The sequence below is a fragment of the Protopterus annectens genome, chromosome 8.part1 (genome assembly GCF_019279795.1).
Source record: "Protopterus annectens isolate FY-2018-M chromosome 8.part1, PAN1.0, whole genome shotgun sequence".
Classification (NCBI taxonomy): domain Eukaryota; kingdom Metazoa; phylum Chordata; order Ceratodontiformes; family Protopteridae; genus Protopterus; species Protopterus annectens.
Genome location: NC_056742.1, coordinates 339,782,565 through 339,800,180, shown reverse-complemented (window position 1 = coordinate 339,800,180; position 17,616 = coordinate 339,782,565). Strand labels below are relative to the sequence as shown.

The following is a 17,616-nucleotide window of genomic DNA, read 5'->3' as shown; positions in this document are numbered from 1 at the left end:
CTTTAGTCTCACAACCCACCCTCCGTGCCCCCTTTCAGAATTCCTGGAAGACTGAGTGGACTTTGGTTTCATGGATCTCCATAGCTTCAGAGGTACTGGTATTGTCATAGTAAATTCCATGTTTGGTGTATAGAAGATTTTACTTTCTGGATGGGAAAACAAGATCTGAGGAGGTTGAGGAACTGCATTGTAAGTAGGGAAAGAGGCCCACAAGCTTTGCTGAAGACTTTGAGGTATTTGAAAGGCCAAGATGGATCTGACACATTGGATCCGACCCATCAGTGAGAATAAAGATAGAGATGAACAACACACATGGAACGTTATGGTAAGAACATACTTTTTTTTTTCAAAGTGGAAAGTGATGATGAACCAGTGGGAAGATCAAGAAACAAGAACAGACTGGGATTTTGGATGCAGATCTTAAAGGAGATTAACAATAATCATATGAACTGTTATATTTATAAAGTAGCAGAAAGTATTCTAAGAACTAAGACAAAATGGGAATGGAGAAAGGAGATTCTGCCAATAGAGATAACTGCAATTAGAGATACAGACAGTAAGCAAGAGGGGATGGAATTTATTTGAGAAAATTGGCAAATGAACCAAGTTATTGGGAGCAAATAATTAGAGAGGAAAATGTAATAGAATGGGAAGATGAGAAGAATTTACTTGTAATCCAGGTTAGAGATTGCCTTCTCTATCAAGGATTGATATCAGAGTATAGTCAAAGAGAAAGAAATAGGAGGGTCCTAAATGAAAGACCAGCACTCGTAGAGTTTTTATGAGAATCTAGAACAGAAGCTGCTATTAAAAAAGAAATAATTAGTAAAGCATATAAAATACTGCATGATAACTGCAAGAATCAATCAGAGGAGGTTAGAAGGGATTGAGAAGAGAGACTGGATAAGCAATTCACAAAGAAACAATTGGGAGGTATATGTTTGTCTCTCAAATATGCAACAAAATCTTGAAGATTTAGGATTTTTGCTTGGAAATGTTTACATAGATATATTTATACCCCAAGTAGACTCCAGAGAATTTTTCCTCGGGTAGACAGGAAATGTTGGAGGTGTGATGGGTAAGAAAGAAAACAAAAATAGCAGGTAGATGCCACTGAAGGAAGCCCAAAATAGATGAAACAGACTTGGGTAAAATATGGGTGAACCACCATAGAAGAACAAATAAAACGAACAGTAAACTTTATTCCGACAGGCAATCAAATTCTCAGGTACCAGACAAGTGCTTTTGGCTTAAAGCCTTCTTCAGATCCTAAGAATACTGGTCCTGAGATCCTTTTTAAAAAACTGTAAACCAATCAAATTTGAAGAAATTCAATCCAAAAAATGTATTCCACTTAAAACTGAAAAATCCAATTAAAAAGTGTCCCTATTCCGCTTTCCTTCTTTGTCCAATCCAAGGTACAGAAACCAGTAAGCTTTTTCTTTCCACCTATCAAAGGCAATTATTCTTTCTTCCTGCTTTGAGCCTCCTTGAATCAGATAGTAGATTATGTGCTCCAACTGAAACAATTCTACGTCTTCTTCCTGACCTATAACAGAATTTCTAAACTTCCCAGTTTCGTCATGTAAAAAATGAAAATAAATACCTTAGGCAAACATTTTAGTCTATTCCCTTAGCTTCAATAAGCAAATGGGGATTACATAGATACTTCCAGATACTTTTGGCAAGCTCGTAGCTTAAACCTTCATTTCTTTTTTCCAATATGCTCATCCGCCAATTACATTAATTCTAGCTATACCTCCTTGGTAGCCAATCATAACACATCATCCGTCCTCAAAACTGAACTAATTTAAAATATCTTCTTCTTTGTTACAAGCAATTTCAGCCACTCCTATTAAGCAACCAATAATCTGCAGGAGTGTAGCATCCAACCAATCCGATCTTGCAACTTACTCTTCCTGCATCAGCAGCCTCCAATCATGTGCAAAGCTTCTGTTAACCAATATAATATGAAAAAATGGACAGCACCAATCATGAAACATCATTCGTCCTCAAAGCTTTAACTAATTAACAAAATCTTCTTCCTTGTTACACACAATTTTGCCATTCATACTAGGCAACCAATAACATGAAGGGAGCATAGCATCCAACCAATCCGATCTTGCAACTTGCTCTTCCTGTATTGGCAGCCTCCAGTCATGTGCAAGATTTCTGTTAGCCAATAAATTGTATAGAAAGGAACAGCGCCTCTTTTATTAGCCTATTAAAACACAACTCAGTCTTTCAGTAGATATCTCCTTTTTTCTCAGTATGATTCAAAGTCCTAAAAACAGCAGCTCAAATCTCCCTGTTGATCAAACTCCATGACAATATTCAGAGTTCGCCAAAGGGCACAATGAACTATAGAAGGATCTTTAAATTTAAATTTAATGTATAGCTCTGTTCAACATAGGGCTTCTCTTTCATATCGGAACATGATCACTATAGTAGAGTGGTTAGAAACATTCTCAAATAAATTCCCATTACTTCCTCACACTTAATCTCCGTTCTTTAAGGAAGGGGTTTAATGGAACAAAGCCATTCAATCCAGGCAGACAATCTGCTTTCAGATTTATAATCCATTTTGCTTCTTCTACTTCAGTCTTACTAAGAAGATCCCCTCCGCTTAAGGTCTGTTCAACCATACCAATAACCATAAATTTAAAGGTGTAAAGTACTCTTGGGTAGCCAATCAGTAAGTGACCAATTGCAATTCAGCAACTGCTAGTAGAACAAATCAATAAACCTGAAAATTGTAAATCGTAAAACCATTGGCTACATCATCTATACCGTAACTTATGTGAATTTTAGATGCCTCACTTAGCGATTTAAGTAGTATTATAACTTATGTTCATGTATAATGAATACAATTTCAATATATATGATTAGACTGTATTTTATTTTATTGTTTTTATGGTTTTACAATCTATATGTTGTTTTATTTTCTGACACCTTGTTTAGATATAGTATTGCATTTCACGGCCACACAATCTAAACTGTTTCTATAGTCTGTTATGCTATTGGCCATGCTGCACAATCTAAGCTTTAGATTGGCCACAATTTTCAGGTTCATGGATTTGTTCTAGTAGCAGTTGTTAAATTGCAATTGGTCACTTACTGATTGGCTACCCAAGAGTACTTTACACCTTCCATTGGCTAGTTATTCATAGTATCGCTAATCTCAATGTTCCACTATTCAGTGTTTATATTAATATTCTAAGTTATAATTATTAGAAAGGATTTGTTTGTTTCTTTTAAAGATTCAGTAGCTCCATAGTTTGTTTGTTCATAATGAACGCAACTTAAAATGTGTTTTTGATTGCATCTTGGTTTCTTACATGTTTTTTTACTATTCTACTCGTATTACATTTAAACAGCAGCATAATCTACACTACCCTCATATTGGACATTTATGTTATTGGTTATATCATCTAATACATATCTGTGATTGGTTATATCATTTACATATCTAAAATTAAGGGATGCCTATCCTAAGGTATACTGATTTGCTATTTTACCATCTAGTCACCTGTTGATTGGCCATTCAGGACCATTTTTTCTCTCCCATTGGATTACCATCTCCTTACTTTATTAAACTTTATGCCTTGACATTTATCACTCTGTTCATTCCCTTCTCACAAATATTTAATTCCAGATGTCTGTAGCCACGATATGCAGACAGACCTGATCATGTACACATGTTTTATTTATATTAAGCCTCGCAAATGAGCTGATTTTCATTTTGCCTTTCCGTAGCTGCATAATGCAGGTGGTTATATGGCTGTTCCAACAGTGTTTATAACTGATCTTCTTTCAGGTCACTTACCTCTCAATGGGTATATTATATTTATAAGTTTATCCTCTATGACCCTGCACCTGCAGCTGTGCAAACCAGCAGGTGTAACTAGGAGATTAGGCATAGACTGAAGTCCTCAACAGTATCAACATTATAATTTGCTAATCCCACTTTTATAAATATTCTAATTCAGGTGTCTGTAGCCGCGATATGCAGACCTGTGATATGTGGGCAGACCTGATCATGTATACATGTTTTATCTACAGTAAACCATGCAAATGTGCTGACTTATGTAACCACAGAGAGACGTTTTATTTTGTTCTTTTGCAGCCGCATAATGAAGGCGTGTTCCATAGCTGTTTTACCAGTATCTCCAAACTGGCCTTCTTCTAAACCTTATAATGGGCATATTATATTTATAAATATTTATTATTTTTTATGTTTTTATGTTTTAGCACCTGTAGCCGTGCAAACAGACAGGCGTAATTAGGAGATTTTGTCATGTGGCATAAACTGAAGCCTACATCCGTGAAAAATGAGTGGATGACAGCATCAACACCATATTTCGTCTTCAGTTACCAAAACCTAACAGGTGTTTATGGTTGTAACAAGTGATTCTAGATATGAGCTTGAGTTTAATCTATGCTGCCTTTCAACACAGAATAATTTTGTTTCACTTAGCATTACGGACTTTTGTGTGATTCAGTGATTGGATTATGAATTTCCTTCTAACCTCTGATTGGATTATTTTAAATTACTTGTTACTTCCTGAGTTTGAGCCCTGCATCATCTCTATTGGTTGTGTAATGAAGGTATGTTTAGGGTTAGCACTATGACTGGCTGTTTATCTTTATTTTAACCAATAGGAGCTTTTGCAATTTTAGATCTGATGAGATTCAAAAAAAGTGCTCATCATTTTAGGCCTGTTTGTTGTTTTATTATTTGCACTTTCATGATTAAAGTTTTTCAACTACTTCTTGACTCCATAGCTTACTTCGTCTGCTTTGCCATGGTGACGAATTCAGGATTTTTTTTGCTACTTTTGGACCACTTTGATCTGAACCGTCTTTAGCGTGAGTTGGATTATTTTTTCCCTCATTTCTTATTTGGTCCACGCCTCCCCTTCTGCACAACCGATGGTTCCAAAAGTCAAATCACTCACGGTTCCCAGGACTAGATATTTCCCTTTGGTAGACTCCTTCTTGGGTCAGCTCCTCTGCCCCTTTTTCTTGACAGACCTGAGTCCCCTTCAATAATGTTGAACCGTTCCTCCAGGAGTCTCTCAGAAGTGGTTGTAGTCAGATTGGGGGACCAGCTTTTAGCAGCCAGGGGTCTTCCCGGACCTACGCAGTCTTCTCTCCCTTCTGGAGCCAAGACATATTCTCCTAGGATTCCACCAGTTTATCCTCCTTTGACCTCTTTCCAAGGTTTGGAGCCCTTCACTTCAATGCTCCCTGGCTACCTCGGTGCCAACTGTGGACCTTACCTCGGCACCAGGGTCATCTCTGTTGTCTTCAGATCCTTCGGATCTGTTGTACATTTGGGACTGTGGTTTGGCTATCAGTTCTGGGGCCATTTCCATGGTTCTGACTGATTTTACAGTGCCATTTTTGGCTCTCAGAACCATGGCAGTTTCGAACCCTTCCCCAGCTCCCATTCTGGAGGGCGATTCATCAGAGTGGGATGTGACCCCGGTTCTGAGGTGTCTTTCTCAGTTCTGGGCTCTCATCCCTCTTCAGGTGGACCTGCCTTCCAGATCATAGAGACAGCTTTAGCCTCAGCAGGCTCCCAGCTGGCTCCTTCCTCATCGGAGTGTCATATCTATGTATCCCCTGGTTCGCAGTCGGGGCAGCGGGCACAAGAGCTGCAAGAAATCCCTTTCCAGGATCCCTTCTCTTCAGAGTCCTCCTCAGAACCTCTCCCTGAGTAGCCACCCCATAAGAGGACATGCAAAAGGAAGCACCTAGATTCCCCAGAAAAAATCAGTTTCAGAAGACACAGATTATGATGAAGGGGAAGGTTCCCCCCGGTCACCCCCTGAAGATGTCTCCTTTGGAGATATCCTAGAAATATTGAAAACGACGGGTGACTGGAAGTCCTCAAACCCATCCTCTGAGGAGTCTGAGTGCTTGCAAGCTTTTCATGCCCATCCATCTACTTCTTGGGTGACCACGCCCACTGACGACCTAGTTAAACTGATCATTCAGCGAGCATGGACGGTCCCTGACTCCACAGAGCCTATTCCCCAGAGACCAGATAAAATTTTGTCAGCCCCATAAGATCAGCTCCATTGGTCAAAGGGTCTAGCAGTGGATGCCATGGTGGTGGTGGTGGCGGCTACCAAAAAGGAACTCACCGAGGAAAGTTCAACTGTACATCCTCCTAACCAAGAGTCCCGGATGATGGACAGATTTGGGAAGCGGGTCTTTGCTTCAACAACATTTGCTATTAGGTCCTTGAACTTCTTGGCACACTTTGCTAGACTCCAAAGGGATCTGATAACTGAGCTTTCAGACACCCTTGCAGGAGCAGTATCTGATGAGGTTCGGGATAAGGTTGCCTCTCGGCTTGCCACCCTGGAGTCTATATCAAATTCATCCATGCAGCTTATTGTTCATTCAGCTGAAGGGATATCTGGAACAGCGGGTACAGGTGTTGACCCCTTTAAATCTTCCTTTATCAATGCTCCTGTTGATGGTACTTCCTTGTTTGGCCTGAACGTTAGAGACATACTAACCAGGTGTGAAAAAGACAGAAAGGCCCTTTCTGCTGTGGGCATTTGTTTTTTCACTCCACAACGACCTTATTGCAGGAACAAGAGGGTGGAAAAAATGTGGTTCAAGAAGACCCAAGGGCCTTTTCGTGACACACAAGGTGAGTATTCCCCCCAGGGCAGAGGGGAAACTCTTCTGAAAGACGCCCTTCCCATGGCAGAGGGGGACCACATAACCAGGGCTCCAGAGATTAATTTTCCAGACAACCCTATTAGTGCTCCTGAATGGAGGACTGATTGCTTACCTCTGGAGGCAGTCAGGGGAAGATTTTCTCTGCACCATTCAGCCTGGCTTACAATAACCTCAGATACCTGGATGCAGAAAATAATTACCAGAAGTTACCACATCCTCTTCAATCTTTTGCTAAAGCCCCAAAAGTGAACCCCCAGTGTTCCACCCAGTCGGAGGGAATCTAGCAGCAGTAGAGATTCAAAAGCTGCTTCAAAAAAGAATCATCCAAGTAGTCCCACCAGACCAAATAGGTCTGGATTCTACTCATTATTCTTTTTAGTGCCAAAAAGACAGGGGACTGGAGACCAATCCTAGATCTCAGCCTATTGAACAAATTTGTACAACAGACAGAATTCCGGATGGTCACAGTTCAGTCTATTCTTCCCTTTTTGGAGGAGAATGGATGTGTTGTATAGATCTTCGGGACATGTATTACCACATAAAAATGGACAAACTCTCCAGGAGATATCTCCACTTCCGGCTAAGAGCCAGTCATTACCAATTCCAAGTGCTGCCCTTCAGTCTCACCATAGCCCCCAGGGTGTTTACCAAATGCATTGATTCTGGGTATTTCCATATCTAGATGACTGGCTCCTCATCACCCCCTCCAGGCGTCTACTGCTTTATGCCATAGACTTCATTCTACATCTTGCTGCAACACTAGGCATTTCAGTCAACAAGGAAACATCACAATTGATCCCGTGCAGGATCTGGAGTTCATCAGAGCAAGATTAAATACATTGTCTTGTGTAGCCTCCCTTCCTCTCCACAGGCTGTTGAAGCTAAGATCAAGTTCAAGTAATCATTTTCCAAAACAAAGTTCCTGCTTGTCTGGTACTACAAGCTCTAGGAACCATGGCAGCAACTATATCATTAGTTCCCCTAGTGAGGTATCACATTAGGCTGCTTCAATGGCTCTTGGCATCACAATGGTCGATTCTAACACATCCCATGTCCCATTCAGTCCTGATAACAAATCGCTCCAAAAAAGGATTTATCTTGATGGATGAAGCCAGAAGAGAATCTATGGGGTCATACCTTTCCACCTCTCAGCCCAAGGCCATAGTGAACATGGATGCTTCCTAGATAAGGTGGGGGGGGGGGGCATTATCTGAGAAAGACTGTTCAAGGCACTTGATCCCCGCAAGAGGCCAATTTGCACATCAACATCCTAGAATTGAGGGCAGTGCTTTTAGCGTTGCAAGCATTCCAATCTGTCCTTCCTTCGGGGACAGTTACAATCCAATCAGACATCATGTCCATAGTCTGGTATATCAACAAACAGGGAGGAACCAGATCCTACCCTCGATGTTAGGAAGCCCTAAGGATTTGGCAATGGGCTATCGCTTCCAACCGCTTTCTGATAGCAATGCATATCCCAGGGAACTCCAATGAGATTGCAGACAAACTGAGCAGATGTATCCTCCTGCCTCACGAGTAATCTCTCAATCTCAACATAGCAACAAAGATCTTACATCGATGGGGTCAGCTGTGCTGTGATCTGTTTTCCTGTCCCATAAACAACAAATGCAGCAGCTACTTTGCCCTAATTCCTCCCGTGGGGAGTCCCTGAGAGATGCACTTCTTCTCAATTGGCCCCTGGGACTTTTGTATGCCTTCCCCTCTATTCCACTGATCCCCCATTTTCTGAGGAAAGCCCAAAGGTCGAGAAGTAAAGTAATTCTCATCGTACCTTATTGGCCCCACCAAGTCTGGTTCCTCTTTCTTTGGCCTCATCTGGTTCACCGCCCTTGGACTCTGGATCCAGTTCCAGACCTGCTGTCTCACCCTCAGGGCTTGATGTATCCAAATCTTCAGAATTTCAAGCTGATGGCTTGGTCTGTCTAATTCCAGTAATTGCCAGGCAGAATAACTTGCCCTCTCCAGTACAAAAGATACTTCTGGCTTCTCATAAACCATCCACCAGGAAGCTTTATCTAAGCAAATGGAAAAGATTTTCAATTTGGGTGTGTACAAACTACATAGACCCTTTCTCAGCATCAGTTGATAAGGTCCCAGAATATTTAGCTACCCTGTTTGAAATGGGGGCCTCTGCGTCCACAATTAAGGTTCATCTGGCTGCCATTTCAAATTTTCATAATGGTTTTGATTACCATTCCTTGATGTCTCATTTATGCAAAATGTTTCTTAAAGGTGCTCTGCATTTAAAACCCCCATTCAAAGATTCTGTTTCTCCACGGGATTTGACCTTAGTCTTACAATGTCTAGTTTGATAGCCCTTTAAACCAGCAGCTACTTATGACCTCAAGTTTTTATCTTGGAAAACCATCTTCCTAGTAGCTATCACGTCTGCTAGGAGAATTGTGTGTTAATCATCCCTATATCATTCTTCACAAAGAAAGAGTATCACTCAGAACCAATCACACCTTCCTTCCCAAAGTGGTATCAGAATCTAATGTCAACCAGTCTATAGACATACCTGTCTTCTTCCCAAATTTTGCAAACAAAGGAGAGTGTTGGACGTCCACAGACAATTAAGTTTTTACTTGGACAGAGCAAAATCTTTTAGAAAATCAGACCAACTATTTCTGTCCTTTTCTGGACCCAGATTGGGCAAACCTCTATCAAAGGTCACCTTATTAAAATGGCTTAGAGACTTTATTACCTTTATCTACAATCAACATAAACTCAAACTGTCTACTACAGTTAGGGCTCATTCTCCCAGATCTGTTTCCACTTCAGTGGTTTTTCATTCCAGGGCTTCTATGGAAGACATATGTGCAGCGGCAACTTGGGCTACTCCACATACCTTTATCACCCATTACAAATTAGACATGGTCTCCAGAAGAAGAGCATCTTTTGGCTCTGTGGAGCTCAAGAATATCCTTCCTTAGGGCCGCTCAGGACCTAAAGTAGCTGGGGACTCTGATACATCAGATAAAGAAGTTATGTTCTTACCATAACATTCCATCTGTGTTGCTGATCTTCATTCATTCTTGAGATCCCACCCTCCCACCTCCTCCAAGAGACTCCTGGAGGTTCAGACCTAGTCCTGGAACATTATAGGGCTATACCTTAGACAAGGCTTCTGTATTTTCTTAACTGCAATGCAAACTCAATCTGAGGCAATGGGAAGAGGGGTATTGTAGGTAGAGCCTTAGCTCAAGAGTTTTTGGCTGGCCTGAGCTATGTATAACGGCCAAGTCGGTTCCGAGAGGTCAGAACTGAACCCATCAGTCAAGAATGAATGAAGATTGACAACACAGATGGAATGTTATGGTAAGAACATAACTTCTTTTTTGTACAAGCTGAGCAGGACTAGGACATACAGTGACAAATGGAAACTAAACCAGGGGTCTTCCTTTAATTGATCCAACTGTGAGGAACTCTTCAAAAAGATCTGTTTGTCACCATTTACATTAGACAACTAAAGAAATTCTGTAGCAGGAATCCTTGCAAACAGGCCTTGAAGACAAATGTTTTTTTTTTTTTATTCCTTTGAACGGGAATATTTGTGTATGGCATTCCAGTAATATCCAATGTTTTTCTAAAGATTCAGAAAGATTTTCCAGAGATAATTTTAGTGATACCCTTCTGGCCCAGGCAGCAGTGTTTCTCCCTTCTTTTAAAGTGGCTAAAGGCAATTACCACAAGCTACTTCACAAACTGAATACACTCATACAAGACAGGGGTTGTTTGACACACCCCAACTTGAAACCCTTTCAGTAAATTGCCTGGATAATAGAATTGTAATACCTTTTGGGCATCTGTTCCCCTAGGCTGCAGTGTAGGTAAGAAACCTGCTACTAGAAAATCATATATGGGTAAGTGGAACAGATCTTCTAGATGGTGCATAGTAAGAACCAGGACCCTTCAAAGGCCTAGATGCCTCTGGTCCTACAATATTTGTCTGATTTAATATCCTGTGGTCCTTTTTTTTCTTCAGTCAGGATTTATCTGACAGCATTATCTGCTTGTCTGCCCACAGATCCCCTTTCTACCCAGTCTCTAGTTAAGCAATTTTTGAAAGGGGCTCTTCATATTCACCCACCTACAAAACAGGTGGCTCCTCCTTGGGATCTTAATTTTGTTTTAGAAAAAACAACACTCTTGCCTGTTTGAACTATCTGATTTTATGTTCTTAACTTGGAAAAAAAAGTGTTACTTATTGCTCTGACCTCTGCCATTTTTTGGTGGATCAACCGTTTCTCAACTTTCATAAATACATCATTTCTTTAAGAACAAATCTTTTCTGTTTGCTTGATGTAGTTTCAGTTTACTTAGAGTCAATTATCTATCTCACTGTCTTCTTTTCAGAACATTAAAATGAGTAAGAAAGGATTCTGCATAGTCTGGATGTCCACAGACAGCACAAATACTGTCTTGCCAAAACTAAAACCTTCAGGAATTGTGATCAATTGTTTATCTCCTATGAGAGACTAAAAAAAGGACAATCATTGTCTGAACAGATTTTCTAAGTGGTTGTCTCAAGCTATTATCCTTTGTTATTTCCACCATAACAAGTCACTTCCAGTCAGAATTCTACTCCATTCTAACAGGGCCTTGGCTTCTTTTTTGGTAAGGAGTGAACTCTGGAAGTATTCTAGACACAGCAACTTGGTCGACTGTACATGCCATAACAAAACACTAAGTAAACGTACCATAACATTAGATACTTCAGTAGCTACGTCTTCCCTCCATTGCCCCTTTTTATGAGTTGTTTTAGCTATTGTAAGGCCATTTTCAGATTTTTGTACCTAGCATGTAGTCTAATATCAGGGCTTTAGCTCCATTTCTACATGGCAAGAAACTTCTGAAGGGTTTGGTGCTAAAACCACTGACTTTCTGCAGCTCTCCTCAACCCCAACAGTGGTTAGAGCACATGCAAGGTGTCCTAACGCTTTGGATACTGGCCGGCTATTGTATCTTTAGCAAGATATAACCCATACAGATTAAAGTACTGCAACTGTGATCTAGTCGTACATCTACTGTTATGGTAAATTTACTTTAAACAACTGTAATTTCTCATTTAGTACTTCTTTGCATAATTGCTTCTTGATTTCATATTGCTACTTTTTGATAGGCATCTTATGGAACTCGCAAATGGAGTGCTGATATTTCCTTAATTAGATTTCAGTTATCTGCTACAAATAATCTTAGCCTTGCATGTCATTGATGTGCTTACTATGCCTGCTTTCTTAACAGTAAAAGTACTGATTGCCTTTCATTCCTGGACATAACTAATAGCCAACTCATGAGGTGTTCAAGGCATTCACTGCATTGTATTCTGTACTTTGTACTATATACCTACCCAGTCCAGTTTGTTGTTCAGTCCCTTCTGTTTAGGTCATCTATTAGAGTTTATGACTGTTTAGCACTTGAGCATCATGTAAGGGATGCAAGGGTCTCCAATGCATTTACAATGGCTAATAATAATGTATAGGCTTGGTTCTGAACTTACATGCATGTCATATCTTATGTCACCTGATGCAGTGTGTTGACAGGTTTCTCAGTGTACTCTGTTTACATTTGCATGTCATGCATGCTGAGCACTATTCTCTTTATTTTATTTTGTAGGTCCATGGGAATACTCTTAATGCATTCAAGCAGTATGGAACAGACTCAACCACTGGGAGATAAACTCAATGGCAGTCTACGGTAGTTTTGTCATTATAGTACAAACTCTTCCACTACCACCAGCAGAGGAGTCTATATTCATAATATCAAGCAGCAGTGATGTAGCAACTAATAAAACTGCTCCTTAAATTTCCTTAATTTACCCTGCACCATTACCTAATAAAAATACAGGATTTTTATAACAGCATCATAAGTACTTACATTTATATTTATATAGCTGCTATTTTGCTGAAGTCAGTATCAGACAGCAATGTTTCAAAGCCCATGTTTTGCTTACATTACTGTGTAATCAAGCCTCACTTTTGTTAAAACAAACATGTAATCTGCTTTATCTGCACCACTGTAATGTTTCAATATGCTTGTGTTGTAATGAGCAGCATGAAGAATCCAATAAAGGATACTACTGCAGCAACACAGCAGCAGCAGCAGCAGCAGTCCAAGATGCACCAGGTAGGTCTCCCGCTCACTGCTAGATGGCAGTCAGCCAACACTAAGAGCTCCAACCCAGTTCTTAATAGAAGATGGCATGCACGACTGTTCCACCAAGTGCAATATAGTATTACTTCTGCTTTGTTTCAGGTACATAATTGAGACCACAACTTTGAACACACAAATCATTTTTATATGGATATTGATAACTAAGTGCTGCTTTTCAGTGGTCATGGAATTAATCAATTCCGCCAAGAACTGCCACCAAACTTTAACCCACCACCTACATCAAATTCAGACCCAGGTTCAAAGTCTATCAGACTAAACAAAGCCAATGCAAATGCCTCTCCTTAGGTCACTTCTCTTACCTCCACCTAAAGTCTTACTCCTGCTCGAAACATAACCTTCTCTGCACTCCCAGAGTGGTTACTTGCCTGTAAATATGTAGATATACTTCACTTACCCTACTGTATGTTTTCGTGTTTTTGTATGTTCACTTTATATATTATGTCATTATAATAGTTTTATTTTATTATATACAATACTTTATTGTATTTTTAGCTCTGCCACAACTCTGTCCTATATTGCATTCTCACTGTATTTAAGTAAACTAATCATTTGTTGTATCACTGCAACCGAGACTAAGCCTGAAACTGGTCAATTTTGGTAAGCGCTTTAACCCAGTAAACAAGCATAAATTAATTAATAAGTAAATAAATAATAAATCATGGTGGACCATGGGACCTGCTATATGCTGCATACTAGTGGACCATGAGCAGTAGGTTTGAGATGTGATATACATTCTCCAACCTGTTATTGTATCCCCACGTTGCCACTCACAAATGCAGATGCACCAGTTCTGCAACACATGAAGATTTAAAGTGTTGGCAAGTAATATCAGAGCTGAAATGGACTAGCACTCAAACACAGCTGTAAAAGGAATACAGATGTCTTGTTCATTGGAAGGGGTGATCCAAGAAAATGTATGGCAAAGGAAAAGGAGAAATGTCAAAGCCCATGGGTCTTGCTTGCTGCTGAACACTAAGCTATCACAGGTGAACTGCTGAGTGAAGTTTACAGAAAGTAGCAAACAGAGTCTGAGGACTATTGAAAGCAAGAACGCCACAGAATGCAGGAGTAGTATTTTGGTGGATAAATATGGCAGGGGACACTTAAGAACAGAAGACAGAGTGATATCAGAGGAAATTCTGTTTGTAATCATGTATGACACAGACCTCAATACAGGTCAAGCTGATCATGGGAATCTCAGTAGTGAGATGACAGTGTATAAGTGCATATATATGTAATATCTTCATGTACAATACAGTCACTGACATATTTTGTGCAAATCTAAGCAAAGAGCAGATATGGAGATGGGTGACATATAGCTTGAAGCAGATTTATGGATAACAAAAAGCATTGTGTTGTCTGCTCTAAATGACTTGAGAAGTCCAATGTCTGTCACATTTGTCACAGGTCTAACATTTTGACAAGACTGGATGGTACAGTATCCCTAGCACATGGTGCCATGACATGAATATGCATCTTTGTGAATATTAGTATGTTTAAAAGCAATCATGCTATGGTTTTAGAGACTGTGAGGATGAGAAAATGTAGTCATAGTGAATAGATCTGAAACGCTAAATATGCCAGTGGAAAATCTGATGTGGAGGGAAAAGGATTAGGCAGTTACTGTGTGTCTTGCACAGATCACAGATCAATAGTTACATAACACATTGGTTAACAGAACTCACCCAGAACAAACAAAACTGTTATACATCTGGGACACAGAAAGGTGGTTACCTTCAATTCATATTCAGCCTTACTCCTGTTAATGGTGCTATTAAGATCCCTGCAGAACTGTTCATACTCCTCCTCCTAACTAATGGAAACTTTTTATATGAACCATATCACTTCCTCCTCTTATAACATTTATCAAGTGGATTGTCTGCATGTTTGTCATTCTGAGTATAAAAAATATTTTCACTCAAATGAATACCCCCTTTTTTATGTAGATAGTCACAGAAACAATGTGAAGCAGTTGTCACAGGTGTCTTGCTGTAATGTTGACACTTTTTTCCTGGAGTGCATGTTGTGAATGCTTTCTTTTCTACTTGACTGCATTATATGGAATACCTTATGACAAACTAGACCTCAGGGAAAAAGAATATCTTGCTGTTCACCAAGTTATTCAAAAATATCAGCCTCAACGTACCACAAAACTGGCATCAAAACAATCTGATGTTGTCAATCTTCATCTAGTCTTGACAGTTGGGTTATGGCTCCATTCCTTGGAATCAGTTTGGCCATTACACAGCTTGCACAAGCCAAAAATCTCTCAAGCTAAAGGTCTACTCATAATGCCCCTCTCTAAACTACCTCAGATCTCGTTTGCCACTCTTACAGCAAGACGCGTCAGTCAATCCTTCTCTTGCAGCTAAGTAAAAATCTTATAGTTGTTTATCTTTTCAGTCTGTCTTAAATATTTTTCAGTAATATCTTTTAATATTCTCTTCTACCCACCTTTTTGTGCAAGTAATTTTTTTCTCATTGGTATCCCTCCTATACCTGTTGGTATTTCTTGTCTACCATTGTTAGTAGTTCCCCCTCTCTTTCTCTAAGTACCGATTGGTAATTTTTTCCACCATTGCTGGTAGAGTGTGTGTGTGTGTGTGTGTGTGTGTGTGTGTGTGTGTGTGTGTGTGTGTGTGTGTGTGTGTGTGTGTGTGTGTGTGTGTGTGTGTGTGTGTGTACCTTCTGACTGGTTTTCTGCAAGTCTCTTTTCCAATATGGCAGAAAAGTCTAAGAGTACCACCGAATTTAAGCAGTGCCAGGAATGCGGCAGAAAAATGCCTAACTCTGACGGGAATGATTCTTGTGTTTATAGTTTGGGCGCTCCTTATTTGGATATAGAGTGCTCTCTCTGCCAGGGCTTCAGTACTAGGGCCCTGGTACAGTATCATAATAAACATACTTAAAGGGCTTCTTAAAGCCCCCTTGGAAGAAGCTTCGTCCAAGGCTGATCAGCCGCCTCCTAAGGCCTGTGGTTTAAAAGCTAGTCATTTGGTGCCAACATCTCCATTGGCACCAACATCTAAGAAACACAAGTATCTATCTGTTGGTTCCTCTTCGGAACCGAAACCAAAGGTTCTGAAACTCACAGAATGGACTAATTCCTTGGCACCGGCTACTTTGGCTCCATCGCCATTGGCTAAAGCACCAGCACCTTTAATGCATCGGCTTCCTTAGTTTCCACCTTGATGCTGACTTCTCCTGCTGCTCCAAAGGTTATGCCTACTACTTCGGTGCCAAAGACTGAAGTTCTTTATGCACCCAGGATGAGATATTCCCCGTCTGTTGACCCCTTCCTGGGTCAGCTTCGTAGCCCATTTATAGAAAGGTCAGAATCTCTCTCCAGACTGTCTGTTCGCTCTTACAGGAGTCTTACAGAAGTAGACATAGTGAGGTTGATGAATCAGCTACTGACAGCCAGGGGTCTTCCTGCTTCTTCTTCACTCCTAGAGCAGGGGAGTATTCAACTAGCACTCCAACTTATATTCCTCCTCTGACCTCCTGAGGCTTTAGAGTCTTCAACTCCAACCACTCAGCTTCCTGTGGCCTCGGCACCAACAACATCCTTGTCTTCGGTTCTGGGCTCGGCTCCAACTCCCTTGGTACCATTGGATCTGATGGGTCCCCGGAATCATACCTCCATAATTGGGTCTGGGGTGTTTGAGTTGACTCCAGTTTTTTTTATTTGGAGTCATCCTTACCTCTTCAGACTATGATGGCTGGGGGTCTTTCCTCAGCTTCAGCTTTGGAGGTAGGCCTCTCGGGGCAGGGTGTGACCCCGGTTCTGACTTTGAATGTCTCAGTTCCGGTTTTCTATCCCTCTTCAGGGGGGGGGGCCCTGCCTTTTAGGCTCTGGAGAGGGCTTTGGCCACCGTAGCTTCCCAGGTGGCTCCTATGATACTGGAGTCTCATCCCATGACCCCTGCTTACCCAGAACATTCACCAGCCTCTGTGCCCAAACAGCTAGCTCCAATGATGCAAGAGGTGCCGACTACAGATCACCCGTCTTCTGAGTCCTGTCCAGATATTTCCACTGAAGAGCCCCCTCAGAAGAAGCTGTGTAAGAGAAAACACCTGGACTCCCCTGAAGAGTCTGTCACTGAGGACACGGATTTCAATGATGGGAAGGGCTCCCCCCCAGTCACCCCCTGAAGACATCTCCTTTGGAGACATTCTGGAGATCCTTAAACAGAGGGGTAACTGGAAGCTCAAAGACCCTACCCCTGAGGAATCTGTGTACTTGCAAGCCTTCAAAGCTCACCCATCTACTTCCTGAGTGACTCCTCCCACTAATGATCTCATTAAGTTGCTCTCTTAGCAGGCTTGGAAGGCCCCTGACTTCATAGAACCGATTCTCCGGAGACCAGATAAAATATTTTCCACTCCTGATGATCACCAGCACTGGGCAAAAGGATTGGCAGTAGTTGCCATGGTGGTGGTGGCAGCCACTAAAAAGGAACTAGCTGAGGAAAGTTCCTCTGTTTATCCCCCTAACCGGGAGTCTAGGCAGATGGACAGATCTGAAAAGTGGGTTTATGTATCATCGACCTTCATGCTTAGGTCCTTGAATTTCATGGACATTTCACTATGCTCCAGATGGATCTGATCAAGGAGCTGTCAGACACCGTAGAAGGACCTGTATCTGATGAGGTTCAAGAAAAAGTGTCCTCACAGTTAGCTACCCTGGAGTCTATTTCTAATTCATCCATGTGGCTC

At 41.0% G+C, this 17,616-nt stretch overlaps 1 long non-coding RNA gene across 1 annotated transcript in view; it reads left to right on the top strand.

The window, feature by feature from the left end:
* LOC122810340 overlaps window positions 1–12,559 on the top strand; it is a 391,757-nt gene extending 379,198 nt beyond the window's left edge. Inside the window, exon 3 of the long non-coding RNA XR_006366085.1 lies at window positions 12,340–12,559. This is a non-coding gene — a long non-coding RNA (uncharacterized LOC122810340). The remainder of the gene's footprint in view (window positions 1–12,339) is intronic.
* The last annotated feature ends 5,057 nt before the right edge of the window (window positions 12,560–17,616 follow it).